Below are 13,041 nucleotides of genomic sequence, written 5' to 3'. Positions count from 1 at the left end.
TAGGTACTATATTCGTAGACAACGAAAATCAAGGGAAGATAACTGTGTTCCCGGACCAACATTGACTATGGTTACCTCTGGTCACCTTACACCGCTATTCATGTATTGACTTAGGTTACCTCTGGTCACCTTGGACACATATTGACTATGTTTACCTCTAAGTCCAGTTACAATGATGTTCTGGTCACATTACACACTCATTTAATTTGGTTACATCTGGTCACCTTATAGTACATATATTCACTATGTTGACCTCTGGTCACCTTACAATAATGCTCACATAACACAATCATTCACTTTGGTTACTTCTGGTCACCAAACACATATATTGATGTTAGTTACCTTGGGTCATCTTACACAGATATTGACTATAATTTCCTCTGGTCACCTTACACAGATATAAACGTCGGTTTTGTCTAGCCACCTTATCAACAAATATGTTTATTTTGTTTACCTCTGATTTTCTAATAAATGTATTTACTTTTTTTACCTCTAATCACCTTACACACATATTGACGTTGGTAACCCTGGTCACCTTACATCTATATGTACTTTGGTTACTTCCGGTCACCTTGGACATCTGTTGACTATGTTTACCTCTGGTCACCTTACAATCATGTCCTGGGGTCACATTACACACATATTCAATTTGGTTAACTCTGGTCACCTAACACATATATTGACGTTGGTTACCTCGGGTCATTTCAACCAATAGGACAGAGAACACAGTTATTTCGTAGTGCATTTCTTTTAGACAATAAATGGAAATTAAAAAAATCGCACCTGCGCTTTCTCAATAATATTTTTACAGTGTGGTGAACTACTTTTGGGACAAATTATAGCAAAATTATAGAAAACTCAAAATATGGACAATTTTATGTTAAAGGGGTCTTGAATTCTTTTGACAGCTTCCGAGATACTAATTTTTAACCTTTTTTAGTTGGACCAAATCACTACCTTACTTTAAAATTCATTACTTAAATATTTTTACAGTGTAATTTCATCCCCCTACATGCTATTTGAGGCATAAAATATGAAAAAATTAATTTGGAAAGGGTATAAAAAAAATAGCAAGTAACACACTGTCCACACTAGTTACTATATTCGTAGACAACGAAAATCAAGGGAAGATAACTGTGTTCCCGGACCAACATTGACTATGGTTACCTCTGGTCACCTTACACCGCTATTCATGTATTGACTTAGGTTACCTCTGGTCACCTTGGACACATATTGACTATGTTTACCTCTGGTCCAGTTACAATGATGTTCTGGTCACATTACACACTCATTTAATTTGGTTACATCTGGTCACCTTATAGTACATATATTCACTATGTTGACCTCTGGTCACCTTACAATAATGTTCACATAACACAATCATTCACTTTGGTTACTTCTGGTCACCAAACACATATATTGATGTTAGTTACCTTGGGTCATCTTACACAGATATTGACTATAATTTCCTCTGGTCACCTTACACAGATATAAACGTCGGTTTTGTCTAGCCACCTAATCAACAAATATGTTTATTTTGTTTACCTATGATTTTCTAATAAATGTATTTTCTTTTTTTACCTCTAATCACCTTACACACATATTGACGTTGGTAACCCTGGTCACCTTACATCTATATGTACTTTGGTTACTTCCGGTCACCTTGGACATCTGTTGACTATGTTTACCTCTGGTCACCTTACAATCATGTCCTGGGGTCACATTACACACATATTCAATTTGGTTAACTCTGGTCACCTAACACATATATTGACGTTGGTTACCTCGGGTCATTTCAACCAATAGGACAGAGAACACAGTTATTTCGTAGTGCATTTCTTTTAGACAATAAATGGAAATTAAAAAAATCGCACCTGCGCTTTCTCAATAATATTTTTACAGTGTGGTGTACTACTTTTGGGACAAATTATAGCAAAATTATAGAAAACTCAAAATATGGACAATTTTATGTTAAAGGGGTCTTGAATTCTTTTGACAGCTTCAGAGATACTAATTTTTAACCTTTTTTAGTTGGACCAAATCACTACCTTACTTTAAAATTCATTACTTAAATATTTTTACAGTGTAGTTTCATCCCCCTACATGCTATTTGAGGCATAAAATATGAAAAAATTATTTTGGAAAGGGTATAAAAAAAATAGCAAGTAACACACTGTCCACACTAGGTACTATATTCGTAGACAACGAAAATCAAGGGAAGATAACTGTGTTCCCGGACCAACATTGACTATGGTTACCTCTGGTCACCTTACACCGCTATTCATGTATTGACTTAGGTTACCTCTGGTCACCTTGGACACATATTGACTATGTTTACCTCTTAGTCCAGTTACAATGATGTTCTGGTCACATTACACACTCATTTAATTTGGTTACATCTGGTCACTTTATAGTACATTTATTCACTATGTTGACCTCTGGTCACCTTACAATAATGCTCACATAACACAATCATTCACTTTGGTAACTTCTGGTCACCAAACACATATATTGATGTTAGTTACCTTCGGTCATCTTACACAGATATTGACTATAATTTCCTCTGGTCACCTTACACAGATATAAACGTCGGTTTTGTCTAGCCACCTAATCAACAAATATGTTTATTTTGTTTACCTATGATTTTCTAATAAATGTATTTTCTTTTTTTACCTCTAATCACCTTACACACATATTGACGTTGGTAACCCTGGTCACCTTACATCTATATGTACTTTGGTTACTTCCGGTCACCTTGGACATCTGTTGACTATGTTTACCTCTGGTCACCTTACAATCATGTCCTGGGGTCACATTACACACATATTCAATTTGGTTAACTCTGGTCACCTAACACATATATTGACGTTGGTTACCTCGGGTCATTTCAACCAATAGGACAGAGAACACAGTTATTTCGTAGTGCATTTCTTTTAGACAATAAATGGAAATTAAAAAAATCGCACCTGCGCTTTCTCAATAATATTTTTACAGTGTGGTGTACTACTTTTGGGACTAATTATAGCAAAATTATAGAAAACTCAAAATATGGACAATTTTATGTTACAGGGGTCTTGAATTCTTTTGACAGCTTCCGAGATACTAATTTTTAACCTTTTTTAGTTGGACCAAATCACTACCTTACTTTAAAATTCATTACTTAAATATTTTCACAGTGTAATTTCATCCCCCTACATGCTATTTGAGGCATAAAATATGAAAAAATTATTTTGGAAAGGGTATAAAAAAATAGCAAGTAACAAACTGTCCACACTAGGTACTATATTCGTAGACAACGAAAATCAAGGGAAGATAACTGTGTTCCCGGACCAACATTGACTATGGTTACCTCTGGTCACCTTACACCGCTATTCATGTATTGACTTAGGTTACCTCTGGTCACCTTGGACACATATTGACTATGTTTACCTCTGGTCCAGTTACAATGATGTTCTGGTCACATTACACACTCATTTAATTTGGTTACATCTGGTCACTTTATAGTACATATATTCACTATGTTGACCTCTGGTCACCTTACAATAATGCTTACATAACACAATCATTCACTTTGGTAACTTTTGGTCACCAAACACATATATTGATGTTAGTTACCTTCGGTCATCCTACACAGATATTGACTATAATTTCCTCTGGTCACCTTACACAGATATCAACGTCGGTTTTGTCTAGCCACCTTATCAACAAATATGTTTATTTTGTTTACCTCTGATTTATTAATAAATGTATTTATTTTTGTTACCTCTAATCACCTTACACACATATTGACGTTGGTAACCCTGGTCACCTTACATCTATATGTACTTTGGTTACCTCCGGCCACCTTGGACATCTGTTGACTATGTTTACCTCTGGTCACCTTACAATCATGTCCTGGGGTCACATTACACACATATTCAATTTGGTTAACTCTGGTCACCTAACACATATATTGACGTTGGTTACCTCGGGTCTTTTCAACCAATAGGACAGAGAACACAGTTATTTCGTAGTGCATTTCTTTTAGACAATAAATGGAAATTAAAAAAATCGCACCTGCGCTTTCTCAATAATATTTTTACAGTGTGGTGTACTACTTTTGGGACAAATTATAGCAAAATTATAGAAAACTCAAAATATGGACAATTTTATGTTAAAGGGGTCTTGAATTCTTTTGACAGCTTCCGAGATACTAATTTTTAACCTTTTTTAGTTGGACCAAATCACTACCTTACTTTAAATTTCATTACTTAAATATTTTTACAGTGTAGTTTCATCCCCCTACATGCTATTTGAGGCATAAAACATGAAAAAATTATTTTGGAAAGGGTTTAAAAAAAATAGCAAGTAACACACTGTCCACACTAGGTACTATATTCGTAGACAACGAAAATCAAGGGAAGATAACTGTGTTCCCGGACCAACATTGACTATGGTTACCTCTGGTCACCTTACACCGCTATTCATGTATTGACTTAGGTTACCTCTGGTCACCTTGGACACATATTGACTATGTTTACCTCTAAGTCCAGTTACAATGATGTTCTGGTCACATTACACACTCATTTAATTTGGTTACATCTGGTCACCTTATAGTACATATATTCACTATGTTGACCTCTGGTCACCTTACAATAATGCTCACATAACACAATCATTCACTTTGGTTACTTCTGGTCACCAAACACATATATTGATGTTAGTTACCTTGGGTCATCTTACACAGATATTGACTATAATTTCCTCTGGTCACCTTACACAGATATAAACGTCGGTTTTGTCTAGCCACCTTATCAACAAATATGTTTATTTTGTTTACCTATGATTTTCTAATAAATGTATTTACTTTTTTTACCTCTAATCACCTTACACACATATTGACGTTGGTAACCCTGGTCACCTTACATCTATATGTACTTTGGTTACTTCCGGTCACCTTGGACATCTGTTGACTATGTTTACCTCTGGTCACCTTACAATCATGTCCTGGGGTCACATTACACACATATTCAATTTGGTTAACTCTGGTCACCTAACACATATATTGACGTTGGTTACCTCGGGTCATTTCAACCAATAGGACAGAGAACACAGTTATTTCGTAGTGCATTTCTTTTAGACAATAAATGGAAATTAAAAAAATCGCACCTGCGCTTTCTCAATAATATTTTTACAGTGTGGTGTACTACTTTTGGGACAAATTATAGCAAAATTATAGAAAACTCAAAATATGGACAATTTTATGTTAAAGGGGTCTTGAATTCTTTTGACAGCTTCAGAGATACTAATTTTTAACCTTTTTTAATTGGACCAAATCACTACCTTACTTTAAAATTCATTACTTAAATATTTTTACAGTGTAGTTTCATCCCCCTACATGCTATTTGAGGCATAAAATATGAAAAAATTATTTTGGAAAGGGTTTAAAAAAAATGCAAGTAACACACTGTCCACACTAGGTACTATATTCGTAGACAACGAAAATCAAGGGAAGATAACTGTGTTCCCGGACCAACATTGACTATGGTTACCTCTGGTCACCTTACACCGCTATTCATGTATTGACTTAGGTTACCTTTGGTCACCTTGGACACATATTGACTATGTTTACCTCTGGTCCAGTTACAATGATGTTCTGGTCACATTACACACTCATTTAATTTGGTTACATCTGGTCACTTTATAGTACATATATTCACTATGTTGACCTCTGGTCACCTTACAATAATGCTCACATAACACAATCATTCACTTTGGTAACTTCTGGTCACCAAACACATATATTGATGTTAGTTACCTTCGGTCATCCTACACAGATATTGACTATAATTTCCTCTGGTCACCTTACACAGATATCAACGTCGGTTTTGTCTAGCCACCTTATCAACAAATATGTTTATTTTGTTTACCTCTGATTTATTAATAAATGTATTTATTTTTGTTACCTCTAATCACCTTACACACATATTGACGTTGGTAACCCTGGTCACCTTACATCTATATGTACTTTGGTTACCTCCGGTCACCTTGGACATCTGTTGACTATGTTTACCTCTGGTCACCTTACAATCATGTCCTGGGGTCACATTACACACATATTCAATTTGGTTAACTCTGGTCACCTAACACATATATTGACGTTGGTTACCTCGGGTCTTTTCAACCAATAGGACAGAGAACACAGTTATTTCGTAGTGCATTTCTTTTAGACAATAAATGGAAATTAAAAAAATCGCACCTGCGCTTTCTCAATAATATTTTTGCAGTGTGGTGTACTACTTTTGGGACAAATTATAGCAAAATTATAGAAAACTCAAAATATGGACAATTTTATGTTAAAGGGGTCTTGAATTCTTTTGACAGCTTCCGAGATACTAATTTTTAACCTTTTTTAGTTGGACCAAATCACTACCTTACTTTAAATTTCATTACTTAAATATTTTTACAGTGTAGTTTCATCCCCCTACATGCTATTTGAGGCATAAAACATGAAAAAATTATTTTGGAAAGGGTTTAAAAAAAATAGCAAGTAACACACTGTCCACACTAGGTACTATATTCGTAGAGAACGAAAATCAAGGGAAGATAACTGTGTTCCCGGACCAACATTGACTATGGTTACCTCTGGTCACCTTACACCGCTATTCATGTATTGACTTAGGTTACCTCTGGTCACCTTGGACACATATTGACTATGTTTACCTCTTAGTCCAGTTACAATGATGTTCTGGTCACATTACACACTCATTTAATTTGGTTACATCTGGTCACCTTATAGTACATATATTCACTATGTTGACCTCTGGTCACCTTACAATAATGCTCACATAACACAATCATTCACTTTGGTTACTTCTGGTCAGCAAACACATATATTGATGTTAGTTACCTTGGGTCATCTTACACAGATATTGACTATAATTTCCTCTGGTCACCTTACACAGATATAAACGTCGGTTTTGTCTAGCCACCTTATCAACAAATATGTTTATTTTGTTTACCTCTGATTTTCTAATAAATGTATTTATTTTTGTTACCTCTAATCACCTTACACACATATTGACGTTGGTAACCCTGGTCACCTTACATCTATATGTACTTTGGTTACTTCCGGTCACCTTGGACATCTGTTGACTATGTTTACCTCTGGTCACCTTACAATCATGTCCTGGGGTCACATTACACACATATTCAATTTGGTTAACTCTGGTCACCTAACACATATATTGACGTTGGTTACCTCGGGTCATTTCAACCAATAGGACAGAGAACACAGTTATTTCGTAGTGCATTTCTTTTAGACAATAAATGGAAATTAAAAAAATCGCACCTGCGCTTTCTCAATAATATTTTTACAGTGTGGTGTACTACTTTTGGGACAAATTATAGCAAAATTATAGAAAACTCAAAATATGGACAATTTTATGTTACAGGGGTCTTGAATTCTTTTGACAGCTTCCGAGATACTAATTTTTAACCTTTTTTAGTTGGACCAAATCACTACCTTACTTTAAAATTCATTACTTAAATATTTTCACAGTGTAGTTTCATCCCCCTACATGCTATTTGAGGCATAAAATATGAAAAAATTATTTTGGAAAGGGTATAAAAAAATAGCAAGTAACAAACTGTCCACACTAGGTACTATATTCGTAGACAACGAAAATCAAGGGAAGATAACTGTGTTCCCGGACCAACATTGACTATGGTTACCTCTGGTCACCTTACACCGCTATTCATGTATTGACTTAGGTTACCTCTGGTCACCTTGGACACATATTGACTATGTTTACCTCTGGTCCAGTTACAATGATGTTCTGGTCACATTACACACTCATTTAATTTGGTTACATCTGGTCACTTTATAGTACATATATTCACTATGTTGACCTCTGGTCACCTTACAATAATGCTTACATAACACAATCATTCACTTTGGTAACTTCTGGTCACCAAACACATATATTGATGTTAGTTACCTTCGGTCATCCTACACAGATATTGACTATAATTTCCTCTGGTCACCTTACACAGATATCAACGTCGGTTTTGTCTAGCCACCTTATCAACAAATATGTTTATTTTGTTTACCTCTAATTTATTAATAAATGTATTTATTTTTGTTACCTCTAATCACCTTACACACATATTGACGTTGGTAACCCTGGTCACCTTACATCTATATGTACTTTGGTTACCTCCGGCCACCTTGGACATCTGTTGACTATGTTTACCTCTGGTCACCTTACAATCATGTCCTGGGGTCACATTACACACATATTCAATTTGGTTAACTCTGGTCACCTAACACATATATTGACGTTGGTTACCTCGGGTCTTTTCAACCAATAGGACACAGAACACAGTTATTTCGTAGTGCATTTCTTTTAGACAATAAATGGAAATTAAAAAAATCGCACCTGCGCTTTCTCAATAATATTTTTACAGTGTGGTGTACTACTTTTGGGACAAATTATAGCAAAATTATAGAAAACTCAAAATATGGAAAATTTTATGTTAAAGGGGTCTTGAATTCTTTTGACAGCTTCCGAGATACTAATTTTTAACCTTTTTTAGTTGGACCAAATCACTACCTTACTTTAAATTTCATTACTTAAATATTTTTACAGTGTAGTTTCATCCCCCTACATGCTATTTGAGGCATAAAACATGAAAAAATTATTTTGGAAAGGGTTTAAAAAAAATAGCAAGTAACACACTGTCCACACTAGGTACTATATTCGTAGACAACGAAAATCAAGGGAAGATAACTGTGTTCCCGGACCAACATTGACTATGGTTACCTCTGGTCACCTTACACCGCTATTCATGTATTGACTTAGGTTACCTCTGGTCACCTTGGACACATATTGACTATGTTTACCTCTTAGTCCAGTTACAATGATGTTCTGGTCACATTACACACTCATTTAATTTGGTTACATCTGGTCACCTTATAGTACATATATTCACTATGTTGACCTCTGGTCACCTTACAATAATGCTCACATAACACAATCATTCACTTTGGTTACTTCTGGTCACCAAACACATATATTGATGTTAGTTACCTTGGGTCATCTAACACAGATATTGACTATAATTTCCTCTGGTCACCTTACACAGATATAAACGTCGGTTTTGTCTAGCCACCTTATCAACAAATATGTTTATTTTGTTTACCTCTGATTTTCTAATAAATGTATTTATTTTTGTTACCTCTAATCACCTTACACACATATTGACGTTGGTAACCCTGGTCACCTTACATCTATATGTACTTTGGTTACCTCCAGTCACCTTGGACATCTGTTGACTATGTTTACCTCTGGTCACCTTACAATCATGTCCTGGGGTCACATTACACACATATTCAATTTGGTTAACTCTGGTCACCTAACACATATATTGACGTTGGTTACCTCGGGTCATTTCAACCAATAGGACAGAGAACACAGTTATTTCGTAGTGCATTTCTTTTAGACAATAAATGGAAATTAAAAAAATCGCACCTGCGCTTTCTCAATAATATTTTTACAGTGTGGTGTACTACTTTTGGGACAAATTATAGCAAAATTATAGAAAACTCAAAATATGGACAATTTTATGTTAAAGGGGTCTTGAATTCTTTTGACAGCTTCAGAGATACTAATTTTTAACCTTTTTTAGTTGGACCAAATCACTACCTTACTTTAAAATTCATTACTTAAATATTTTTACAGTGTAATTTCATCCCCCTACATGCTATTTGAGGCATAAAACATGAAAAAATTATTTTGGAAAGGGTATAAAAAAAATAGCAAGTAACACACTGTCCACACTAGGTACTATATTCGTAGACAACGAAAATCAAGGGAAGATAACTGTGTTCCCGGACCAACATTTACTATGGTTACCTCTGGTCACCTTACACCGCTATTCATGTATTGACTTAGATTACCTTTGGTCACCTTGGACACATATTGACTATGTTTACCTCTTAGTCCAGTTACAATGATGTTCTGGTCACATTACACACTCATTCAATTTGGTTACATCTGGTCACCTTATAGTACATATATTCACTATGTTGACCTCTGGTCACCTTACAATAATGCTCACATAACACAATCATTCACTTTGGTTACTTCTGGTCACCAAACACATATATTGATGTTAGTTACCTTCGGTCATCTTACACAGATATTGACTATAATTTCCTCTGGTCACCTTACACAGATATAAACGTCGGTTTTGTCTAGCCACCTTATCAACAAATATGTTTATTTTGTTTACCTCTGATTTTCTAATAAATGTATTTACTTTTTTTACCTCTTATCACCTTACACACATATTGACGTTGGTAACCCTGGTCACCTTACATCTATATGTACTTTGGTTACTTCCGGTCACCTTGGACATCTGTTGACTATGTTTACCTCTGGTCACCTTACAATCATGTCCTGGGGTCACATTACACACATATTCAATTTGGTTAACTCTGGTCACCTAACACATATATTGACGTTGGTTACCTCGGGTCATTTCAACCAATAGGACAGAGAACACAGTTATTTCGTAGTGCATTTCTTTTAGACAATAAATGGAAATTAAAAAAATCGCACCTGCGCTTTCTCAATAATATTTTTACAGTGTGGTGTACTACTTTTGGGACAAATTATAGCAAAATTATAGAAAACTCAAAATATGGACAATTTTATGTTAAAGGGGTCTTGAATTCTTTTGACAGCTTCAGAGATACTAATTTTTAACCTTTTTTAGTTGGACCAAATCACTACCTTACTTTAAAATTCATTACTTAAATATTTTCACAGTGTAGTTTCATCCCCCTACATGCTATTTGAGGCATAAAATATGAAAAAATTATTTTGGAAAGGGTTTAAAAAAAATAGCAAGTAACACACTGTCCACACTAGGTACTATATTCGTAGAGAACGAAAATCAAGGGAAGATAACTGTGTTCCCGGACCAACATTTACTATGGTTACCTCTGGTCACCTTACACCGCTATTCATGTATTGACTTAGATTACCTTTGGTCACCTTGGACACATATTGACTATGTTTACCTATGGTCCAGTTACAATGATGTTCTGGTCACATTACACACTCATTCAATTTGGTTACATCTGGTCACCTTATAGTACATATATTCACTATGTTGACCTCTGGTCACCTTACAATAATGCTCACATAACACAATCATTCACTTTGGTTACTTCTGGTCACCAAACACATATATTGATGTTAGTTACCTTCGGTCATCTTACACAGATATTGACTATAATTTCCTCTGGTCACCTTACACAGATATAAACGTCGGTTTTGTCTAGCCACCTTATCAACAAATATGTTTATTTTGTTTACCTCTGATTTTCTAATAAATGTATTTACTTTTTTTACCTCTAATCACCTTACACACATATTGACGTTGGTAACCCTGGTCACCTTACATCTATATGTACTTTGGTTACTTCCGGTCACCTTGGACATCTGTTGACTATGTTTACCTCTGGTCACCTTACAATCATGTCCTGGGGTCACATTACACACATATTCAATTTGGTTAACTCTGGTCACCTAACACATATATTGACGTTGGTTACCTCGGGTCATTTCAACCAATAGGACAGAGAACACAGTTATTTCGTAGTGCATTTCTTTTAGACAATAAATGGAAATTAAAAAAATCGCACCTGCGCTTTCTCAATAATATTTTTACAGTGTGGTGTACTACTTTTGGGACAAATTATAGCAAAATTATAGAAAACTCAAAATATGGACAATTTTATGTTAAAGGGGTCTTGAATTCTTTTGACAGCTTCCGAGATACTAATTTTTAACCTTTTTTAGTTGGACCAAATCACTACCTTACTTTAAAATTCATTACTTAAATATTTTTAAAGACTAGTATTCTTTATTGTAATATGTTTCCTAGTAAGAAGTCTGTGCATCATAGGTGGCATGACTGGTTTCAAGTTTGTGATGTGTTTGTAAAGGTGGCACGGTAGTATTTGCATTCCGGAATTTAGGTTGCTCTTTTGTGTACTTAAGTCAATGTATCTGAACAGTGTGATTGGACAAAAAATACAGTATCTACTGAACATACTTTCCCAAACTAAGCGATGAATCAGGTGTAGAAAAAATATGAAATAATTTTACATACAGGGGAAATTGAGTTTTTGAGATTTTTTTTTAATTTTGTATTCACTGCATGATAAAAGACCTAAAAGCACTAGTGGCCTTAGGTTTATAAAGATGGCAAAAAAAAAGTAAACGGTCATGATACATATTCAAATTCATTTCTAAATGTTAAAATGAAAGTACTTCAGTTAACTGTGTATGTAGAATTTTGGGCAGTGTTAAAAAGTGTTGAAAATTCTAAACAGGCTATCATCATCCCTATGGGCCAGGAAATACTACCGTGCCACCTAAAGACCTAAACGTTGACATGATAAGACCTGAGTAGACCTGAAAATTATACGATTTGGTTTTACACAAGGATTATCTCCAAACATGGCAGCCCTTATACTTTCGGAGGCATGTCACGAAATACTGATGGACAGGCTATATCATTACGGAATAAATCTGAATTTGTGGAACATTATTGAGGAGCTATACAGTGGTGTAACATCAACAGTAACATGGAAAGGAGAAACTAGTACAAGTTTTGATATACACCAGGGCGACAAGGAGGTGTGCTATCTTCTCACCTATATAAGATCTACATAAATGAACTGCTTCTCGATCTGCAAAAACGAAATTTAGGTACTCATATAGGCAACAATTATGTCGGATGTCCTACTTGTGCTGATGACATCGTACTTTTATCACTTAATAGAGAAGAAATGCAAGAAAAATACAGTCACTTCCTAAAGGGACAGCATGTGCATCAGTATACCTACTTCTTGGAGCTCTTCCGCTTAATGCAGAAATTCACAAAAGACAACTTAGCCTCTTATTTGGTGTTCTCAACAATAGGGTACCTACAATATATAATGTGTCCTACACCCATGATACATCCATGAGGTTACCTACAATA

The 13,041-nt window shown here is 35.0% G+C and overlaps 1 long non-coding RNA gene across 1 annotated transcript in view; it reads right to left on the bottom strand.

The window, feature by feature from the left end:
- Positions 1-13,041, bottom strand: part of LOC127710364 (uncharacterized) — a 269,295-nt gene that overhangs the window by 208,031 nt on the left and 48,223 nt on the right. The gene's annotated exons all lie outside the window — the stretch shown is intronic.

The sequence above is a fragment of the Mytilus californianus genome, unplaced genomic scaffold, assembly GCF_021869535.1.
Source record: "Mytilus californianus isolate M0D057914Y unplaced genomic scaffold, xbMytCali1.0.p SCAF_74, whole genome shotgun sequence".
Classification (NCBI taxonomy): Eukaryota; Metazoa; Mollusca; class Bivalvia; order Mytilida; family Mytilidae; genus Mytilus; species Mytilus californianus.
Note: the sequence above shows the minus strand (reverse complement) of the source record. Positions and strands in the feature narration are given on the sequence as shown.